The 23,074-nt window shown below is 41.7% G+C and overlaps 1 protein-coding gene across 5 annotated transcripts in view; it reads right to left on the bottom strand.

Annotated features, from left to right (window-relative positions):
* KCNIP1 (potassium voltage-gated channel interacting protein 1) overlaps nucleotides 1-23,074 on the bottom strand; it is a 338,293-nt gene that overhangs the window by 50,559 nt on the left and 264,660 nt on the right. Inside the window, exon 1 of one of the 5 annotated variants that reach the window (XM_050312575.1) lies at nucleotides 2,835-2,934. The exons of the other annotated variants lie outside the window; for them this stretch is intronic. The gene's annotated coding sequence lies outside the window, so the exon portion shown is untranslated. Of the gene's footprint in view, nucleotides 1-2,834; nucleotides 2,935-23,074 lie in introns of those variants that run through there. 5 annotated transcript variants of the gene reach the window in all.

Genomic DNA, 23,074 nt, shown 5'->3' with positions numbered 1-23,074 from the left:
ACTGGCTGGCTGCTGAACTCCGCTGTTTTCTCAACTACTTCAGTTAAATGTTCAAAGAGCACACAGAATGAAAGAGCCCGCCTCACCCACTCGTTCCCAGGCACATTATTTACTTGCAGATACATCTAATCACAAAGTTTGTTCCCAGCAATGCACAAACCTCCTGAATCTAATTACCACTAAAAAAAATTTAAATTAAAAATTGATGCTATGAGGAGCAGTGAAACTCAAAGCACTTGGCTCCCTCAAGGTGTGCCTTGCAATTCCATGTTCTCTCACGGTAATGTCACACCTCTGCAGCTGCTAAAGCCCTGCAGCAGCACCTCAGCAAGAGGCAGGGGCAAGGACATGGAAAAGTGTTAGGTCTATGGTTTATGTTACTGCAATTTATGCCAAGTACAACATTTTTGATGCCTTAGGGGTTCCTGATACGAGCAACTGCAAGAGAACATGCAGCTTCAGTCCCCAGAGCATTCACTGCTTGAGGACCTCATGCATGCCAGAAGCACTATCCAGTGCTGTCAAAGCCAAATCATGATTTTCCTGAGGTTGAGACAGTTTTCAGTCAGGCTTGGAGGGAATGTTGAATGAGAATTTTCCCATTCAGGACCTTCAGGCTGCTTTGGGACCACCTTGATGCCAGCAGTTCTACTTGGATGTTGCTTTTCCTCTCTCATTTTCCAGAACTTCTCAAAATAGACACTTGGATCATTCTTCACTTTCTCATTGCTGCCCCAAGAACAGGGATTCTTTATGCTGGGGACCTGCTGGGCTCATGCTGTGCTAACATTTTAAGGAGAGTGCTGCCCGTTGCCTGACATGCAGAGCACCAAGTCCACCCACCCATCAAATGATCCAGTTTGGAAGCCACATGACCCAGTGTCATGGTTTACAATTAATTAAATCAAATCAGCTCTCTCCTGTTCCTTAAACATTCAAATCATCACAAGTGACTGACTGAAGAGCTGACTAGAGATGTCTCATGGAAGGCAAATTCTGTGGACCCAAACACATCCGTGTGCTTTCTCCATAATAAGAACTAATAAATAAAAGAGCTTTCCTCAACAGCTTACTGGGTCCAACACCTACAGCAATACTCATTCTTTCCTGTAGTACTGAGCTAATGAGAGAAACTGGTTCTGTGACTTAAACCAAAGAAAGGCTATTCAGTTTAGTTCTCCAGTAGAAATCTGGCCGGAAATAGAGGATCACCAACTCCTAACAAGAGACAGAAATATTCATCAGGAGTTTATTACATATTTTATTTGCGTCACTTCTGGAACAATCAGAAAAACCAAGCCAATGCCAAATAAATAGAAGGATTCAAATTTTATTTCTATAGAATTCTACAGCCTAAAGACCATGTTACATATAATTTCTTTTTTTCATTACCTTCTGGTGAATTTTTTCACTGGCTTAGACCCTAATGACTGTCCTACTGACACGCTAACGACCCATCTTTGCAAGAAGCACGAGCTCTTTTGTTTTCCCCTCCCCAAGGCAAGGGGGAAGGTGGATTTTAGCTGTGTTTATTCCCATCAGACAGAAAGAGGGTCGTGGCCAGAGCCCACCTTTGACAGCGTTGAGTCCACAGGCCACGTTGAGTTGCAGGAGCATTATTATTTGTTCCCTGTGTTCCATACCCATGTATTCTTTAGGAAAGAGCTCAATTATTTTCCTTTTCCATGCCTTTCAACTGGAGCCCCTTAATTTCAAAGCTGTCATTACTTGGAGGGAGGAGCTTGGTTGCTTTTCCCATATCCTGCCCTCCTAAGGGAACGTTTCTCTCTCGTTAAACCGAGACAGCGTTTCTGTCTCAGCTTTTGGATTGATGCTTCCCAAACATTTGTAAATCTGCTGCAAAATACATATTGTTACCCTCAGAGAGGGTAGCTTAAGGGACTAAGTGATTTTGACTAGGATCAGATGTGAAATAAATTGTACAAACTGGACTCCCTGGTTTTCTACTGTAGTCACTGAGCAACAGATTTTGTATAACAGCAACTGGAACAACACTTTTCTAGTTATATACAGAGAAGTAGGAACTTTATAAAGATCAATCAAAATAACATGTAATAAAAAGGATTTTCTGGTAATAAAAGAATTGCTATGATGAATCACATAAATGATTCGTGCAATCTATGATCAGCTCTTAAAATTGGGTGGGGGAAAATAGTACATCACACGAAGGTGCAAAAGTCACAGCAAATTGGAGAATAATATTCCCCATAGCAGATGCTTTTTCCATGATCAAGCTATTTGGAACAGATTAGCACTTTTGAAGAAGAGGATTTGTCACTTTGTTAAAGCAAATGCAGCATGACATATTCTCAGTATACACACCTTCAAGAAAACCCTGGTGGTATTCTGTGATTAGCCTGGTTTAAAACTCTTAATATTAAATTTGTCATTTTGATTGACTATTCCTTTGCTATTATGCTATGATAAAGAATAAATAGGAGCATCTGATGGATCCTCCTTGTACAGTTCATTACTTCAAATATCTCTTGAACAGTTCTGTCTATGGATCTTCTGACACTCAGCAGTCCTGAACAGTCTTCTCATGCAGCTGTTGACCATAAACATGTTTCCACTGCAGGTCTCTGAAGTGCTTCCACTTCTGTTGTGTTGTAGAAGTGGCATAATAAGCTCACTCACAGCATTACAGGTGGCTACAGCATCAAGAGTATGAAGGTACTATTCTATACATATTGATGATCCAATATGATCTCTTTGTGTGTGCATAAAGTCAGTGGGGTTTATTGCTGCTTTGATTTAAAGCTATTCACAGCAAAATGAAAACTAGGCCTTTCTCATGAGTGATTTTAACTTACCTAGTCCCAAGAAATGATATTTACTGCTTAAATTGCAGGCTTTTTTATCAGCTTGCCTTGGTCACCAGTCATGTCTCTGTCCTGTTCACCACAGGTGATTAAGCCCCTTCTGTGTTTCTCAGACTTCTCTGGATCTGACTAGTCCCAAGCAATTTGTGCCATCTGCAAACTGTGTAGAGAAAAAAACTACTTTTTGATAACTGCTGACTATAATTTCAAAAAGAATTATGCTGTAAATTAGGAAGTCTGGTATTTAGGTAACTGATGAGTTAGAGCCCCCTCTAAAGTAGAATCTCCAGCTAAACCAACAGCCATTTGGTGCCACTGAGCTCAGGTCCTGCCCATTTGCATCACTACAATTCCACCCTGACCCCTCTGCCTGCAAACTAAACGTACTTCACATCACACTGGTGTTTCCCAGCAGTGATTCACCAGCTAGGATTATTTTTGTGTAAGTCCTTGCTAATTACCACTTATTACTTTTGTCACCAGAGGTGCATTCAGTATAAGGATGGGTGAACCACAAATACCTCATTAGTTAGTTTAGATAATACAGAATTTTAGATGCTTTTCTATTAGTGCTGCCCAGGGAGCTGGGAATGAAAAGCGCAGTTCATCAGTTTGCCATTTCCTTGCTGTGTGAGTGTAATCAGTAGATTAACCCTTTTCCTGACATACCAGTTGTTCTGCCATAACAAAAACCAGCTATAATTCCTTCGAATTCCCCCCTTAGTTCAGTTCTTCTGATTCATGTGAAGGTGCTGCTTTCTTATTTCTACCAATGTCTCCCTGCTTGCTGACAGTGGAAGGGTGCAGTTGGATCAAAGGACCCATGGACAATCCATGAAGGGAAGCAGGAGGACCCCACATATTTTTTGCCTTTCAGAGCTAGTGATTCCCAGCCCTCTGTGAGCCTGATGGCACAATTCACATCATCAGCTTCACAAAACAAAAAGGAATAGCTTTGAAAGATTGCAGAAATCTAATTCATCATTAATGACTTTTTCCAGAACAATTGACAGTACAGACAAGCACACTGAAGTTATCACAGACTGCACAAGAAGGGAGGATTTGGCTTTACTCTGGACCTCCTGATGGCAAAACTGGTGTGTGTTAGCGATGCACACCCAGGGCAAAGTCACAGCAAGCTGCCTATGGAGCTACAAATTATGAAAAGACCAACAACTAACAAAGAAACCATGGAACCTTGGAGGACTAGCTTGAACCACAGTTTACCTGCACACTGTCTGAAACTGGGTAGTCTACAATTGAAGCAAGATATAATTAATGAAAGGGCAACAAGAACCTCTCCCAGCTACTAAATATCATTGACAGGCTCTACTGCACTTTTCTATTTAACTAGCTTTCCCTCATTTCTCTAGGTTTTTAAATGTAAATCAACCCAGTTACATAAAGTACAGCAGCAAACGCATCAGCCTCCTCCAAGATCACACACTTGCAGAAGTGCTCTCAGGATGCTCTCAGAACTGACCCAAGGAAGTTCTCCAGCACGGAACTTTCTCTCTTTTCAGCACTGTTGCTGTGGCTGAAACAATGACTTAATAACCTCAGCTGCACTAGGAGGGGAGACAGGGAAAGGCTGCAGGATGTTTCTTATTGTCCTACTTTTAAACAGGCAATGAAAGTTGAGTAGGACACATGCTGTGAGAAAAAGAGGAGTAGGGGAGAGAAAGTAAAAGTTTAGAAGAAACAGGAAAAAAAATGTATTTCAAGTGTGAAAGAAGGAACTCTGAATAAGGGCATGTAAAAGGAAGAACAGATCTGTGAGGGACTGGGACGGGGCTCTATATGTACATCATAAAATGCTTATAAAATAGAAAACTTGATGTTTCAATTATTCTGGGGGTTCATTCCCCATATAGGGAAAATACCACTGCGTGAGTCCCTGCAGCCAACCTCTACTGACCCCACACACTCAGTCCAGGTGCACATGGCAGAAACTGTACTTAGGATGTTAAAGCTAAGCAGCAGCCTTAGGTAATCAACCTCCTTCATGCATCTTCCCTCAGGGATATCCAAAAATATTCTATTACCAAGCAAGCTGGATGTTGGTGATGGAGCCAGCATCCTTGCTCACTCCCACATTGCTGCTACCAGTCAGGCAGCAGGGGAGAATACAAGGAAAAGAGCATGGCAACAGAATATATAGGCCAGGTGGGACAGGGCTTGCAACAACCTGGTGTAGTGGAAAGTTGCCACATGGCAACCAAACAAGATGAAATTTAACATCCTATTTAACTATTCTATGATATATTTTTTTGTACTGGTGAACTGGAAGGACAACAAAGCAAAGAGTCAAACTCTGAGATGAAGCCTTCAAGAAAATCAGAAGATCAGGAAGAAAAGTAAAATACTCAAAATATATCAAAAAATGTTTTAGATGCATGGAAAAAATCAGTAAGGAAAATAAAGGTGCCAGGGGTATTCTGCAAGTATATTTACATTCTGAATTCAAGCTTAAATTCAAGGGCAAAAGCAAACTGAAGTAGATTTATGACTCTAATGTCACATCTGGGAAAGGGCAACACAGGTAGAAGGATGATTTGTATACAGCACATCCCAGGTCTGTAAATATTCATATTTGGGGTGCACTATGTATCATGCACACTTCAGCAGGTAGAATACTCCTTCAACAATCCACAATCTTTTTGAGTAATTATATGTATCACAGTTCCATTTCCATGATTAAGATGATATCAGAAGTATAGGGGGGTGACAGGAGGGTGAATTTCTTCAATGGCCTTCAACAGGCAAAACTCAAAGCCCAACTTTTTTCTCCAAGAAAGTGTAAGACACTTGAGAGTGAGCTCTCTAAGTATAGAAAAACGTTCCAGAAGATTTATTGCAAGGAGATGAGGGGTTTTGTCTCTTTCCCAGAGACAGCTTTAGATGTTTTCTCCTCCTGCATTCCAGAGGAGCTCTCCCTGGTTGAGAAAAGATAAGTTCTTGCAGACCCCACAGTGTGGGGACCGGGGGTGACAAAAGCCCTGAGAAGAACAGAGGGTCTGTCTTTCCCAGGCCAGTGCAGTTTTATGCCAAAATGTTAAGTGTTCTTGGCTTTTGGAGATAAATGCTGCTAAATCCTTTCATTGCCTGGTATTTTAGGGGTAACTGAGCATAATCTTTCCTTGCAAGCTCCTTGAGAAGAGAAACAGTCGTCTGCATGAAAGTTTCTGGATCTTATTGCACAGGCACTTATCCTCTGAAGGAAAAGAATTACACACTGTTAGGCTTAATCCCAGTACCAAATGGGACAAAACCAGGTTCCAGCAACAGGGACAGAGTTCAGTGTATTTTAGGAGTTTAAATTTTGGTTGGTTCAAGTACAGGAAGATTACTGCTCTCCACAACATTGCAACTGACTATCCAAAGAGCTTTTTAAGGAAAAGTTGATTAAATATGTCCTTATCAATCAACTAGATATTTTCTTAATGGTCTGTAGTAGTCACTGGCAATTTTAATAAACCTTTGTCTCTCCTTAAATATTCCTGTCAATTTGCTGATTGGAACCCATCCCAACTAAGGAAAAAGAGTATGACAGAAGACACTACTTTCTCCTTCCTCCTTGCAATTTCATTAAACTGAAGCTTATTAATTGCAAGGAAAAAAGTGCAAAGCTTAATTGCCATTATTAAACCAAATATCATGGATGCATCAGTGGATGCTTTGTGACTGCTCAAATACACCCTTGCTCAGGCCTTGAGGGTGACACATTTACATGAAATGAAAGGATATTTCAGTTGTCGGTACTTGTTCTGCTCAGGGTGCTTTCAGGCAAAGAACAACCCCCAAAATCTAGCAGTGATGCCAAATTATGTCTGGAGGTAATGGAGATAACAGTTTAGTTAATGTAAAACATGAAACACTCTTCAATACGTTAAAGAATCCTTGGCTGGATCTTTCTCTATCCTTAAGCATTTTACATTCACAGCAACTAATTACTATTAACTCTTTTGTTAATCATGCACTACAATAAACTTGGCTTTATATTAGATTTATCTTCCAGATACATTTTGAACAAAAGTACTTCTATGAATTCTAGAGATGTATCTCTAGATCTCTGCCATTTCCAGAGAGAAAAAAAAAAAAGGTGGCACACATCCAGACTCTTTACTATCTACTCAATAAGGAACTACTAAGCAGTATTCCATTTCCATCTGGCCTTGAGAATTGAAGGATGCTTCCCTGCAGAAAAAGAAAAGCATGCAGGATAGCATGAAAGGATAGCAGAAATTCTTCAAATTCTGGCAAATCAGGAAATCATCCCACCAGTTTAGGCTTCTTAGAGAGAACTATAGGCCTTTGGTGGAGCAAATGTAACCATTTGAACTACTATATAAAGATTTAGTTTGCTTGAAGGAAGCTGCATGAACTATGCTGAGAAAACACCCAGTTTTCTGCCCTCCATTCCCACTGTTTGGTGTAATACTTAGTTGTCACCAAGGTAGCCTTTACAGACTGGTCATTGCCTACAGCTGAATTGGAGCAGAGGCTCTGCTGGCAGCATTGGTTTCACCATTTCAGCTGCATGGGCTGCCTTACAGGAGGGATTGCTTTTGGATTAAGCAAAACGTACATCTGTATCTTAAGGCATTATGGAAAAAATTATACATGATTATGGTGTTTTTTGGAAAAGATACATACATCTATTTGTGAATAGGTAAAGGTTTGTGAACCTGAAAACTGTTTGCAAGATTTTCAGATCATCCAGTTCCACAAAGTACATTAATCCTGTTTCAGTTGCAACCTCCAATATCATCAAAACAGCAAAGTGGAAAACCTCTTGGTTTCACACCCTGAGAACGTGGGCAGATTGGCATGGATTCTGCTAAATAGCTGTTCTAAACAGGAGGGAATTTTCTAGTGCCTAGTTTTTTGTCCAGGTTGCAAAGCTGCAATCTCCTGTGCTAACCTGCACAAAAATTCAATTCCTGGGTGTTTCTCCTGGATACCAAGTAGGCAGTCTGGAGGTAAAAGCATCAGAAAGCATTCATACTTAGGTTAGATTTCTTCAGACCTGGGTATAAACTATTTTCCAGTGGAAGATATATCTCTATGTACCTATCTATTTATGTATATCTTCTTCAACCACAGACGAGTGTCTGGAAAGTCAGTTAAGAGAGAAACAGCATCTCCTCAATTAACATAATCTCAAGTCTACTAAAATTCCACTATTATAACTCTAGGAAGAGAAGGTGAAGTTGGCGTATTTATTCAATACATTCTCTTCAGTTTATACAGTAATTGGGCTCAGAGGGGTCATTAGGCAGCACATAGACTTGAAAATGCCATACAACAGCTTTAAACTTTAAGTGTCAGCTGAGGATTCTGGTTATCACTTGTTTATGATGATGTTAACTGCATGGACATTAATTGACTTTAATGGCACAACGTCATTTCAGGCTTTGCTTTGGTCTCTGCTGCAACTCCAAGGCACAGAGACAAGGGAATTAACTGTGCCATAAAGCTGACAAGGTTTTGGTTTGTGCTAACAAAAGCTGAACTGACAAATCTTAAACAGGGGCGGTACTCGAAAGGAAAGCTGCACCTTGCATTGTGAGGAGTTGCCAACATTGAGCTGCATGAGACCAATTTCTTTGGTCCCTCTCTTGCTTGGTGTGCTGGAGGGAAGGGATGCAGACTCCCACCTGCATAGCCAGGCAGCAGTGAAGCAGGATCAGCTCATCATGCTTTGTACCATGGGCACACACAAATGAATTATCAGGGCACTGGAGGCCCCACTGCCACTCGGTGTGGGCTCGCTGCAGACACAGAGAGCTGGCAGCACACGAGCTGGATGGGAGGTATGTGAAGACCTTTTCTGCACACCTGTGTTCTGCCTGACTGTCTGTAAAACACCCAAGAGTTTGGCTTTGGTGGTAGTGCCCTATTTCTATCACCTTTATTTTTCTCTTGGGCACATCTAAGTCAACACTACTTTGATACTGGAATTGTCACTTTCTCATTGTTGTTCAGCCTTGCCTGGCTGAGGTGTTGCTGTGTTTCACTGCTGCTATGGTTCTCCTTAGTTACTGCTGAGTTACTCACATAAATGCTATTACTTGTGTGAAACAATAACTAACAGGTGGTGCCAGCCCTTGCTTGCTCCTAACGTGCTCCAGGGAGTCGCAAAAAGAGAGAAAAATGAATGTTAGCCCAGGACTTCAGAAACCTGGTGGCTGTGCTGGGGAGAAGTTTTGAAACCCCAGCCAAGTCACAGACACCAAGATGCCCTGGTGTGTTTAGGGGCCCATCTGCCCTGAGCTGTGGCTTTGCTCCCCTTCCACAAGCAGGATGATGGCACTGCCTCAGAGGGCTCTGCAGTCAGAGGGCTGAGTGCTGTGCAACACTAGGGAAGTTACACTATGGGGCACTTAGAGCAAGTGATTGAGCAGGTAGAGGAGAGATCAGTGTGAAATGCATAAAATGGCAACTTGAAGCCATGAAAAATCCATTGCTATTAATGTAGGCCTTAGCCCTAGGAAAAAACTTTAGGGAAGGCACATATCAACACTTCCACTTTAATAAAGAAATCAGTTACCAAAGAGGCCATCAGGGGAAGGTAGTTCTAATATTGGGGAATTAACAAGTTTCTGTAATTAGCCAATTATCTTAGATGTAATTCATTAAGAAGTTGCATGTTCTCATGTCATTAACTCCTCCTCCCAGCCTCCACTTTCCAGCTAATTCTAGCTGCAGAAAAGGGTGGGAGAAGTAAGACCCAGCAAGAGACATCTGGTGCAACTGCTGCAGTACCAAGCACAGTGTGAAGCTGACCCACACCTCTGCTCCAAGGAATAAAGCTGGAGGGACTCAGCAGCTGCAGGTTTGCCCAGAGCCAGCTGCCATTACACAGAGGATGGGTAATTTTAGGTATTAGTCTGACCATGATATCAAACCAGTGAAGAACTGGCTCAGATCAAGCCAACACCTGGCAGCACAAACCTCCATGCAGGGCAAACCTTGTGTACCAAAACACTCAGGATGCACTATCTAGAGTCATCTTAGAAAGTTCCTCCAAGACCCTGCTCTGCCGACACAGCATGTGCTCAACACATAGCAAAAATCAGCAAAGGCAGAGGGGCAGGTACAGGAAGCCTTAAGTCACATCTTTCTATTTCCTATTGCTAGGTCTTGGCTCAAATATTATAGCCTGATATATTCAAAGGGTATAAGAGTAGCAGCTCTTCAGTTCTGCCTGAAAACCACTGATGGAGAAGGAATGTTAAATCCCTTTTCACAGCAAATTTTTTTCTAAGTTATCAGCTCGGCTTTCTGCCTCCTTTCTTTTTTAGGATTAAAGAGGAGGGAAAAACCACATCAATTGGTTTTACTTCCATTTCTGCTTCTAAATCAAGCCATAAAATCTGTTTTAACCTCTGTCTGATCACCAGGGAAACATTCACTAGCTGCTTTTGGAACTGGCACTGCAACTGGGGCTTCTTCTAGTGTAGGATTATTTCTTGAGAAGCAAAGGTCTCCATTTCCCAGCTATAACAAAATGGAACTAAGTCCTGAGAACCTTCCTTTTGTAGTATGTCTGTGGATGTCTTTTCCAATTCTGGATAATGTGGTTTGTACACAATATTGCTTAAATGAGCTTTAAGTTGTATAGTGCATTGAAATTTAGCAAATTACTAAGAAATGGGAGAAAATGCCCACACACCCTGTGTAATAAGCAAAGAGCTGCAAAAGAAAGCAAAAGGGAAAATTCTCTTGGTAGAAATTCATCTTATGTAAATATAAAGCAGTAGATAATTGCCACTACAACTATAGAGCTTTCATCTATAGTTTTGGAATATTTTACAAAGAAAACTCTAGTAAAGAAATCAAAAGAAAGCAAGGCAATACTTCCTAGAGTCTTGAAGGGAAACAGGGCCAAAGGTCAGGTTACCCGAGTTTTTGAAGAAGCTTAGTTTGGTACTCTGCCTTCTTACCTGAACTCCTTAATTCAACTTATTCACCCTCAGGTACCTGCACAACATTGCCTTCCTTTTTATTCCCTGATTTTATTACCAGTTAATACTGTTTCAAATTACTTATTCACTGAAATCTATTTTTCTTCTGTTCAAAATCACTGATTTGAAAATTTCACTATTCCTTGGCTACTGTTGAATAGCCTCATCCTTTAGAAAACTTCAAAAGAGAGAAAAATATGCAGAGGAAGGAAAAGAAAAAAAAAAAAGACAAAAGAAGGAAACAGGGAAAACCAGATGATAAATCAAGACTGAAAAGAGAAACATTGGATAAAAGCCAGGTTATCCATGCCACATTTATCAGCAAAACTTATGTTGATTTTCCCTCTAATCTCTAAACAGAGATGCCTGCCTGTGTTACAAGAAATGTGTCAATTTACTGAACCAACCTTGAGAAAAAAAGCATTTCAAAGTCAGAGGAAAGTTAAAAATAGCCTTAATTAGCAGCTCAAAACCCAGGATGGATTTAAAGCATTTATCTACATGCAAATAATTCTGGAGGCATGAGGAGTATAGCCTAACATAAGGGGCTCCTTGTCCAAATCTGCAGTTACCCATCACAAGTAATTCTGTTACCTCTGAAGGTAGAGGTCAGCAGGAGGTTCTCCCTGTAGGATTTAATTTCAAGGAGTAAGAGACTCATTTGAAATTCTGCTGAACAGGGATCATGCTTGGACTCAACGCTGAGCAAGTCACAGCAGAACTGCAGCTCATTCAGCTTCACAGGGCAGCTCTTGAGGCCCTTTGCTTTTACTCAAGCAAATACCCACGAAGCCATTCTGACTTTGCAGAGAGAAAAAACATGACAATCAGGATGGGGAGAAAAAAAACCAAACCAACAACAAAAAGCCCCACAGAAGCACTAAGGCTCTGAAGCTGTTGAAAGGGAAACAAACACTGAAGGGAAATGCAGTGTTATGTTTGTAGCTCATGGCTGAGCATTTTGATTTTTTGAAGAAATGAAAAGCACCAGGTTTTTTTTTCTGGACAGTAACAGGTTTAACTTCATTGGGAAGCGACTTGTTTGAGTGAAGAAAAACTAAACATAATTTGCAAATTCTATTTTCTCTTCAAAAGGCTCTTTCAGAGCCAAGTTGGGTATAGCACAGCAAAATCATACAGTAATTGGATCAGCAGTAACACTTTCTTCAGCAGTGAGGACAAATGAATTCTGCACTTGTTCCAAGAACTGTCCCACCCCACATCACCCAGAGAGCAGGGAACAAGCTCTCTTCAGTGCAGAGGAAGGCTGAGAGGACCAGCAGACACATCAGAATAAAGGGGTGTCCCAAAAGACAACGTTTTGTACAAACTATTGGATATTATGGCTGTTTTCTGCCATAAGCAGCAGCAAGGGCAGTCCCAGTAACTGCAGGGTGGGCAGAACATCAAGGGGACCACTGAGGCAGAACGAGGCACGTGCATGAGCACAGGCTGGAGGTGATTTTATGTCCCATCTCCAACATCCTCAGTCAGTTTTCTAACAGTTAAGGTGCTGTTTAGGAGAGCTGCCATACTTCATACCAAACCTACGAGACCAGTCGTGCCTTTGGCATCTAAAACTGCAGATTGAAATTGGAGGAAGTTTGGGAAAACCCACTACTACTTGTATATGTGCCTAATAAGGTTTCTAGTGTCTGCTTTTTATTAACTAAGGACCCTCAATAAAAAAGGAGATTGAAACAGATTGAATTATTTCCATAAAATCAGTCCAACCTACTTTCCAAAGCCAGGGTCCTTCCAGAACTCTCAGATTGTAATCTATTTCACAGTCCAGTGTTTTCCAGCACTGAATTTACACTGGAGTTCCAGAAGCATGCTGGAAAGTCATATACACAACCAAAATACTGCTTAAGCCATAGGAATTTTAAGCCCACTTTACATTAAGCTGGACCCTTACCTAACACCAGGCAGAGTCTTTGTAGACAGGCAAAGGTATTTTAAGTCCCTTTCCAACAACACTTTTGTTCACCAGCAAGTAAGAGAGACCATGGAAAGCCATGTGTAAAAGACCTCTATTTTATGCCACCAGGATTTACTTGGTAATGCATAAGACTGAACATTTTTGTGCATCTTGGTTCTCAGAATTATACCAGATCACTTCTCTGAGGTCATTTGTGATCATCACCTGCAATGACAGCAATGCCTGCAGTGTTTCTCCTCCCAGGTCTTAATACAAGTAATTTCTCTCATGTTTTCCTATACCATCCTAGAAAAAAAAAGAAAAATTTGGTCTGTTCCAAGAAGAGAATCTTTCACCTGTACATCCTATGCTAAATTCTCAGATGACAACATTTTACTTCAGCAACTCGTAAACCCATGAAATTCATGCTGGACTCTGAGTTATAATCAAGAGCATAAAAAGGCAGGTTACAAATCTCCAAGGGTGATTAATGCTTCTGAAGTGATAAGCTCTGCAGAAGTAATTTGAAATACATAATTTCTCACTGCTCAGGAGAAAGCAACAATTTTAAAGTGACACAGGGAAAGGCAATCTATAACAATAAGGAGGCACTTACATTTGGTGGTCTACCCAGAAAACCATTTACAGACAGGCACTCTGTAAGAGGTTTTCATTAATTATGTCCAGCATCAATACAAATGGACAATTAATTAACGTGTATTTGGAAAGCAATATTTCTTTTGTACTGAGAGTTTTTTTTAAGTTCTGTGTAGACAGAGAATAAAATAGCTGTAGCTGAAAAACTCAGTACAGCAGATTTAATAACCTTCACTTAGATACATTATAAAGCTATTAAGTGTCTGCCATTCAGGAGATTATTGGAGGTATGCCATATATTTTACTATTTCAAGGCCAAGACATGAGGAAAAGGATGGAGGGGAGAAGGGGTGGGGGACAAGAAGGAAATTTAATGGATCCATCCAAGGAGCTCTTCTCAGTAATTTTGCCTGACTGGAAAATTGTCTCCTTCAAAGAACAGAAACCTGAAGCTTTATTAGTAACGAGAGATCTCAAGTTTGTAGTGAACTGAAAACAGAAGTACCACACATTTCACATTGTATCTTCCTGTCACACACAATCCCTGTTTTCAAATTACTCTCTGATGGACTAATTTGTGCATGACATGACAGAGAGCAAAATGGGGAATCTTAAAAGTAAAATAAAATACTTCCAGTGGTTCAGGAAATACTGGTTTGGCTTGTCTAGGGATCAGGGGGTTTAACCCTGCCCAAATTCCAGTGCAGATGTGCAGACCTTTTATGCATATCTTTGTGTGAGAGGGAATAAACCCAGGCTCACTGCAGAGCAAACCAGGAAAACTATTTGAATATAAGTTGGGTTGGTTTGTTTTTTCCCCATGAGTAATAAGCTGGAGCTGCACAAAGCTGGGGAGGAAGGCTGTGTGGCAGAGGGCTGACTTCTGTGCAGGGTGTTTTCAACAGCACATTAACATCCTTTCCCTTCATACCTCTGAAAGAGCATAAACAATCACCTTCTTTACAAACAGAATTGTTTTCTTAGAGTTTTACACTCTGTGCACTGGGAGAGAAATGTTGGGAGTTTCCATATGAAGCCAGAAGGGCAAGAAATGAGAGACCCACTGCAAACCCATCATTTAAGAGCCTCTGCCCACAGCAGCCCAGTCCAGCACAGAAAGGCACCCCTATCCTTGATTTCTGTGTGCCAAGACTTGTTCTTCACTGCCACTGCCACTGGCAAGGCAGAGTTAAGGATGGGACCTGGAAGCCTCCACAGAGCCAGTGTATCTGGATAGGCTGGAGAGTTGGGCTGACTCCAATGGGATGAAGTTCTACAAGGCCAAGTGCCAGGTCCTGCACTTTGGCCACAACAACCCCTGCAGCGCTACAGGCTGGGGACAGAGTGGCTGGAGAGCAGCCAGGTGGAAAGGGACCTGGGGGTGCTGATTGACAGGAGGCTGAACATGAGCCAGCAGTGTGCCCAGGGGGCCAAGAAGGCCAATGGATCCTGGCCTGCATCAAGAACAGTGTGGCAGCAGGAGCAGGGAAGGGATTCTTGCTCTGCACTCAGCACTGGTGAGGCCACCCCTGGAGTGCCGTGTCCAGCTCTGGGCCCTCAGGTCAGGAAGGACATGGAGGGGCTGGGGCAGGGGCAGAGAAGATCAAGGAGGTTGGGGAAGGGACTGGAGCACAAGTCCTATGAGGAGAGGCTGAGGGAGCTGGGGTTGTTTAGTCTGGAGAAGGGGAGGCTCAGGGGTGACCTCATCACTCTCTTCAACTCCCAGAGAGGAGGTTGTAGCTGGGTGGGGGTCGGTCTCTTCTCCCAGGCAATCAGCAGTAGGACAAGAGGGCACTGGCTTAAGCTCTGCCAGGGGAGGTTTAGGTTGGATATTAAAAAGAAGTTCTTTACAGAGAGGGTGATCAGGCTTTGGAATGGCCTGCCCAGAGAGGTGGTGGATTCACCATCCCTGGAGGTTTTTAAGATGAGGCTGGATGTGGCACTGAGTGCCATGACCTGGTAATCACAGTGGAGTTGGTTCAAGGGTTGGACTTGATGATCTCAGAGGTCTCTTCCAACCCAGTTAATTCTATGATTCTATGATCTGGAGGACACCTGAACTCACTGGAGCCTGGACAGGACACGTGCCTCAAACAGACTGTTTCCAAACACAGTCCCCACAGCCACCGCGGCTCCGAGAGCACTCGCAGCTTCCCCTGCTCCCACCCCCATCCCACAGGAAACTGATGGGGGGAAAGAATTCCAACATCTCTTCTCAAACCTATGGCAGCGGGGTATTTGGAAGACTAATTAAATAAGACCAGATACACGTTAGAAAATTCCATATGCTTTTGGAATTCTGGATTGCATTAACGATTGAAACTGTAGTTACAGCGTTGGCTGGGGAAGGAAATGATGAAGAACCACATTTTCTAGGGCTATTTGGATGTGCCTGCTGTGTACATAGGCTCTTGGGACATGACACTGAGAAGGAAATCACAGAAAACTCCAGGGCTCCAAGTGACCACTGAAGGGCACAATTTTTCCACTGTTCTAAAATTAAAAAGATCCAACAGCTCACTATTGCAAGACTGTCTGCCTTTTTCAAGATAGTCATCACCCCACTACTGGATCAGAAGTAATTCTTTCATTTTTGGAGAGGAGCTGTAACATACAGTTCCCCTTCAAGGGAGGCAGGTATTGTTATTTGGGTACAATATATTTCCAGTTTTTCAGATCTTGTGCAGTAACTCTGAGAGGATCATAAACCACACACCTACACTTCAGCTTACATCTGACTTCACAGGCTTTACAGCACTAAACATAAATCTGCCCTGTTGTTGCAGATGGCAGTGGTCTTTGCAAAGAACCTCACTACCTCCCAAAGCCTGGGCCAGGATATTGCCATGCTGATCTCTTTGCTGATATTGTCATGGCAATGTACAGATAATACAGAAATGCCAAAAATTATGGTTTCTCAGAAAACTGTTTCTCTCCTCTCCCCCAGCACAGCAGAAAGGTATTTTTCAATGGCATCTTTTCTCTGCTTCTAAAAAATAATCTTAGCATTTTCCAATCTTTTCTTATTTTTCCCTCTTTCTCTTTGCGCCTGTTAGCAATTCATAAAAATCAGTTTTGGGTATCAGCACTCAATTTGTGTGAGTTTTAATTTTGCTCAAGTGTGTATTCGAATCTGAAGTTCTTTCTGCAGTATTTAAAGCAGATTTAAATCATCCATCTGGGAAAGCAGACAGAAGAGAGCTCCCCCAGCCGGTGACAACTGCAGTGAGACTGTCTTATGTCACAGATGTTAAATCCAACAGGTATTACCTGGTAAGGACACAGCCAACATTTAATTTATCACGAACAAGGACAGTCAGAACCAGCATGCCCACCTCTACTCTGTATGTCCAGTAGAAACTAATTACATGCAGAGAGGGCAAAAACCAGAAGTTTGGACACTTCCTTTCCCCCCTGCTGTCACAATCCTCAAGTCACCCCTATACTTATTTCATCAGAACGTATCAGGAAAGTCTGATTTATTCCAAGACAAATATAACATTCACTTTAAGTTCTCTTTCCTCTGGTTGAACACTTGGTTTTGCAATTTCACCTCCTCGTTCTTCTAGTGTAAGATTGAGACATTAATGTCTCTTCTCACAGAAGGTGATATCAGGCAGATAATGAGAGGCACTGCTTAGAGAAGTGTTAACAGCAGGGTAGTTTAGAGTCAGGTTCAGGCTATTTCCAAGAACAGAGACTCCACAACCCCTCAGATCAACCTGATCCAGTGTTTGACCTAAAAAGTGCTGGAGTCAACAAGAAACCTTCCACTGACGTTAACACTTCATGAGTTATCTGGCACAATCACACTTGTTATTTAGGCTCATAAAATACTCTGGAGAGATCATGGAGGTTTCCTGAAATCAAATGTTTCTGCACTCAACATCATAAGACAGTTTGGTGCAAGTGGTACGGGAAGGATACAGAAATCGTTGTAAGTAAGTTGGAGTCAAATAGTTTGATGTCTGTATATTTATCAATGTCCTATGTCTTATTTGAAAATAAAAAATCTCCCAAATAGCCTCTCATAATTCACAGTTTAAAAGAAAATAATTTTTTTTCTGTTTTATGCTGAATTTATCTATATATACTTCAGCTTTAAGGACTTTCAATAATTCTAAATAAAAAGGATTTGGCTTGAGACCAAATTAATTATCACAGTACAAATTCAGTAAATGAATCAAACTTTTAAAATTGCAGAAAAACTCCACAGTGTATATCACTGTATAATGACAACAATTTTCTGAAAATTGGCATGGTGCTGCTTCAGCTAACTGAGAAAACCCTCCACCAGCTTTTCATTATCTACACCCAAAGCTCAGAGCAGGGTTTTGGGGCTGGGAAGAGACCCCAAAACCAGCAAAAACAATGAAAAAAGATCAAAGAAAATTAATATTTCAGAGCAACAAATTTCAACAGAGCACTAAGATTTCCTCACCCCTCTCTACCTTTAGGTCCACTCTTGAAGATAGGACCTTCCTCCTCCACCACCCCCAAATCCATTATATTCCTCCCAACTCCTGTTTTACAGGGGAGTTGTAGATGAAACTTGTTGCTTACCTGTTTTATCCCAGTAGTGTTAATAGACCTGCTAACCATGACAACTGCATGGCAAAACCCAGGAGCAGGAATGAGGTCTGGGGAAGGGGGTGATGAAGGCACACTAACAAAATTTGACAGTCTGTTTGTACAGTTCTTTATTATTCACTTGGTATTCTCTGAGCACTCAGCATTAGTTCTTTCCCTAATTAAAAACCAAATAAAAGTGGTATTTAATAGAAGAATGATGGTTTAATTAAATAGAAAACAGCCATAAGAAGCAATTACACAAACCTTCAGAGATCCCTGAAAGCTGTGGCCAGCCCTTTTTAGCAAGGAGGCTCAATTTTGGAGTCCTTCAGCTAGTTTTATTGGTCAACTTGCACTTTCTTACCCAAGACAATCTGTTCCACTCATGGAGGACAGCGACAAAGAAGTCAATGTTAAGCTCACCTGTTAAGTCTGAATAGCTGGTTTATCCTTTTTTCTCACCACATCACTAAGCAGCTAATAAATACACAATATTTTAAAGAGGTTTTTTTTTAAGGAAAGTACTCTGCCTCAGAATAGTGTTCAACTAATTATTCTGTAACAGTCAGGGCTCAGGAAGAATATACAGTAGCATGTTTAAAAGTCAACATGATAATAGTGCCCTGCAAGTTGTAGTGCTAATTGGATTTCTTAATAGGATTGGATTGGAGTGAAAAGCTTCAGCTGGGTTTTGCTGAAGGAAAAATAAATGAGAGACAAAATGAGAAAAAAAAGACTGATCAAAATATCTAGATATTAGATACAGGTCTCGCTCCCAGTTTGCCTGTCCACCACACAGGAGCACTGGACAAGTTCCCTCTGTCCCCAGGCAGCTCAAACATCAATTCTGACAACCACTTCTTGATGCAAAAAACTCATTACTCTTGGACTGACCTTTACACTGTACAGAAGTTTTGCCAAAACCTTCACTAAACGAAAATGGACTTCAGTTTGCCACAAGAAAGGCACAAAAACCCAAATGAGACAAGATGCTATCATGGGCAGTAGGTGTGAAGACAAGAGTGTAATTAAAAACAGGGTACTGCTCTAATTCACAGCCACTGTAATGAAACACTGAAGATACAGTTTGAATGATCCCTCTTTTCTGACCCTTTACCTCACCAAGCTGACCTACACTTGAGTTTTTACAGATAAAATTCCGTAACTCCAGCCTCAAAGTGACAGAACAGGAACCTGCTGTTTCTCTCAGCAGATCTCAGCTATCAGGTGCACATCTTGGACCTGCAGACCTGAACTTAGACACTTCTTGTGCAGTTATTTATTACCTACTTGTTATCTACATGATATAGGAAAAACCTACAGCAAGGACATCAGTCCAGCTCTGAGGGCACAGGTACAGCACCTCTGCCATCAACACATTGCTGTGAGCACCTTCCTGGGCAGGCTGACTGCATATTAAAGGTTAAAGATTTCCTGAATCAGAATATTGCTCAAATGAGCAGGCTTGTTTGAGCAGAAGCCATGCTTTATTTCATGCAGAATTGTATTACTGATTTTCCTGAGGTCTATGATTAATTTGAATACTGAATCATTTGATGGCATCGAAATGAGATGTTAGGTAGTTAGGTACTTCTGACAACAGATGAATTAAGATTTTTGAATGTTTCCATCCATTCCTACAGCTGAATAAGTTTTGATTTACTTTCTGACCAAGTCTCTGCAAAATGTACATTAAACAAAGGAACTTGCATCTTTTGAGGGAATTGCTAATTTAAAACAGAAGTAAAAGCACTAGAGATTACAGGTCTTTTATTTACCCTCAGAGTAGACACAAGAGCACATCTGTGCTGCATCTCCAGCCAGAGCAGCTGCCTGAGCCATTCCTGCCCTGCAGTGTCCCCCATCAGATTTATACACCTGCTGTCACTGAGCAATCTGGTGCATTACATGGGAAGTGCTTTTGCTGCCTTCATTTGGATGAAGCCATTTCATAAAATCCATGTTCACTAAAATCAGTAAAGCAAATACAGGACAGACCCTGCACTGCAGAGAACACTGATGGGATTTGGCTCCCTTTCCTTCCCCTCTTCCTTCACTGAAAACTGTTTTCCTTCCCAGCCTTTCTATACTACATTGCTGCATCACAGGGTGTTTTTGGTTATTTACCATACAAACAGAAACCAGCAGTTCCCATAGGCCAGCCATGGCATGACCATCAACTAACACTCAACAACAGCGAGCCAGGCTCTCTTAAGGCACATTCAGCCCTTGGGGAGGGCAGTGTGTAGACAGTGGTCAATGAAATTAGTATTCCAGAGTAAAGTTTTTCCTCCAGGGGAAGACCACAAGTATGATTTTCTGCTCTAATCCTGGACAATACGTAATGAACATTGATGAGTGTGATGCATTTCCCAGCTCAACTACAAGCCATACTAGAAAGTTATAGGTGCACCTTTCCCTGTATCTTAAATGTGCTTTGAGAGGTGCTCCACAGTGCAAAAGTAAAGATGTTAAGTTTGGAATTGATGAAGCTGACAGTTCCCTGCTGTCATGGATTAACTCCAGCCAGCAGCTCACTTTCCATCAGTGGGATGTGGGAGAGAATTAGAAGGGTAAATGTGAGAAAACTCATGAGCTGAGGTAAAAAGTTTAATAATTGAAATAAAATAATAAAAAATATAAATTGCAGTGAGGAGGAAATTAACAAGAAGAGGGAAATAAACCCCAAGACAAGTGATGCAAATGGAAACAATTACTCAGCCCAATGCCCAGGCAGTTCCTGAGCAGCATCCCCTCACCAGCCTCCTCCCCATTTTTATAGCTGAATGGTCTGGAATATCCCTGTGGTTAGTCTGGGTCAGCTGTCCTGGCTGTGTCCCCTCCTAACTCCTTGTGCCCCTCCCAGCCTGCTCACTGGTGGGGTGAGGAGCTAAAAAGGCTTTGGCTCTGTGTAAGTGCTGCTCAGCAATAACTAAAGCATCCTTGGGTTGTCAGTGCTGCTTCCAGCACAATTCCAAACCAGCCCTACTGTGAAGAAACTTAACTGTATCCCAGCCAAACCCTGCACACCCACAGGGACAGAGAGCTGGGGATTGCTGCCTCCTTCCCCTCAGGGCTCCACGGGTGCAGATGAAGGTACCCCCCAGCAGGTAAGGACTGACTCTGCTGCCCCCAAACCATCCCCTGGGTGGAAGCAGCAGTAAGCCCAGCTTGCCTCCTCGTCCTCCTCTCCTCCCACCCGACCTTCGTTCCAGGGCTGCAAAAATTAAAAGCAGAGGCAGCTCAGGCAGGCTACCTGTTCATTCCCAGATAAGAAAAGCAATCCCACAGACAAAATACCAATCTGTTTTCCCTTCTTCCCCTGCCCTTCCCACTCCTCCACCCCCGCCCCAGTCAGAAATAATACATAAGTCTCTCTTCAATCACATCTATCCGTTCAGCAGAATTTTGAGAGCAGCTCAACATTTCACTGGCTGACAGACACCCTAATCCCTTTCCAGCTCTGTCAGCCTGAGAAATCACCGTCTTGAAAACATTCCCTGCATACCTAACCCAGGAAAGCTAACAAAGGTAGTCCTTTTCCTTACAGACTTTGTTCCTCTCTTGAACACCAGCACAGATAAACAGCACTGTCTTCAGCTGTTTGCCACAAGGGTTTGATAGCAACTAGAGAATGAGAGTTTTCAAAAATTTAATTGAACCATGCTGAAATGCAGATGTAAGATTCTCCTCACCAGTAGAAACAGATGGTGAGTGTTACGGGCACAGCTCTGCAAAAGATTTTTCCTTCCATAGGTTAGAATAGTTCTTCCTCCCAATGGTACCTCCATCTGGCTACCCTAAAGCTGGAATAAATCTGTAACCTGCTAAACAGATCCTTAGTGCAAGAAGGGAGATGGGCCTTCAGTTCAAGAAGTCGTGAGGAAGTGCTGACTTCTGTCATTTGAGCATCTGCAAGAAGTGTAACGAGTCCAGCACAAATCCTTTTCTGCACACACACAGATAGATGCAAAATGTAATCCACAAAAATGGTTATTTTTTTAAAGGATTCCTGATAGTGCCTATGTACATTTAGAGGAGTTCTATTGTACGTTTGTGAAAGCTGAATTATCTCATTTTATATCATAGTTAAATGGCAATAGTGCTTGTGAGAGGTATTAGACCTGACAAGTTACATTTTGTGCTCCCAGTGTCAGTTGAGCTATATCAGTCTCCATCAGTGCTTCAAGAAAACTGGTTTTGGTTATGTTTGCATATAACTTAGCAGAATTCCACTTCATTTCCTGATGTAGCTTATTTCACACACTTACTAGAACAAGGAACTCCTGCAAACACATGTAGGCAGCAGTGAGCTGTCTGTCTACTTACAGTGACTGTGTCATGTGCACCCTGGCTAGAAAGAAGATTCTACTGTTCCACTCATCTCTGGCCATGGAGGAGAACTTATCACACCCTGAGGAACCAAGAAAGAAGTGTGCTTGGTGATGGCTCTAGTGCAGTATTTGCAATGCCATCGGCAGGAAAGCTTTCCTGACCTCAGACCTTGGAGAGACCTCAGATCTTGGAGCCAAAGCCTTGTGTAAGTCTGGAAAGGCATTTGGCCTAAAATATTCGAGAGTTGTTATATCTGAGCAAGGAAAACTTCAGAATAGAGGATTTCCCCCTACACAGTTTTAGGGGAGGGTTCAGATGTCAATTGTCATCAAAATACCTTTAAAAAAATGTGTTCAGTACAATAGTCTGAAATTCGGAGGATAAGACTTCTCTGCAGGAATAAACATTGTGATAAACCTTAAAATGGAAATCTGAGTGGATTTTTTTATGCAACTTCTCATCAAAAGCTTCATTCTCAAATACATTTCACAGTTCATTCATGCTGAGAAACACCTCTTATCTTTCAAACCTCCAGACTGTTGGGCTGAACAAAATACATACAGTTTATTTTTAACTGTTTCAGCACATTGCACAGAGGAGAAATCAGAATGCCAGAGGGATTTCCCTGGTTCCCAAGCAGCAGCCATTTAAGTTGAAAAATCCAGAAAAAATTCAAGTAATTCCATCTTCACTGTTATTTTAATCTAAATTAATCAGTTCAGTTTGGCCATCATTAATAAAGACTCTTTTCTGTCTTTCAGCTGTATTACCATTGCAGCTGTGGTTTAACCTGAGAGGAAATGTAATAATGACATTTTCCCCCCTAAATAAGTTAG

The sequence above is a fragment of the Myiozetetes cayanensis genome, unplaced genomic scaffold, assembly GCF_022539395.1.
Source record: "Myiozetetes cayanensis isolate MyiCay16 unplaced genomic scaffold, myiCay2020 scf17, whole genome shotgun sequence".
In the NCBI taxonomy this organism is placed as follows: Eukaryota; Metazoa; Chordata; class Aves; order Passeriformes; family Tyrannidae; genus Myiozetetes; species Myiozetetes cayanensis.
Note: the sequence above shows the minus strand (reverse complement) of the source record. Positions and strands in the feature narration are given on the sequence as shown.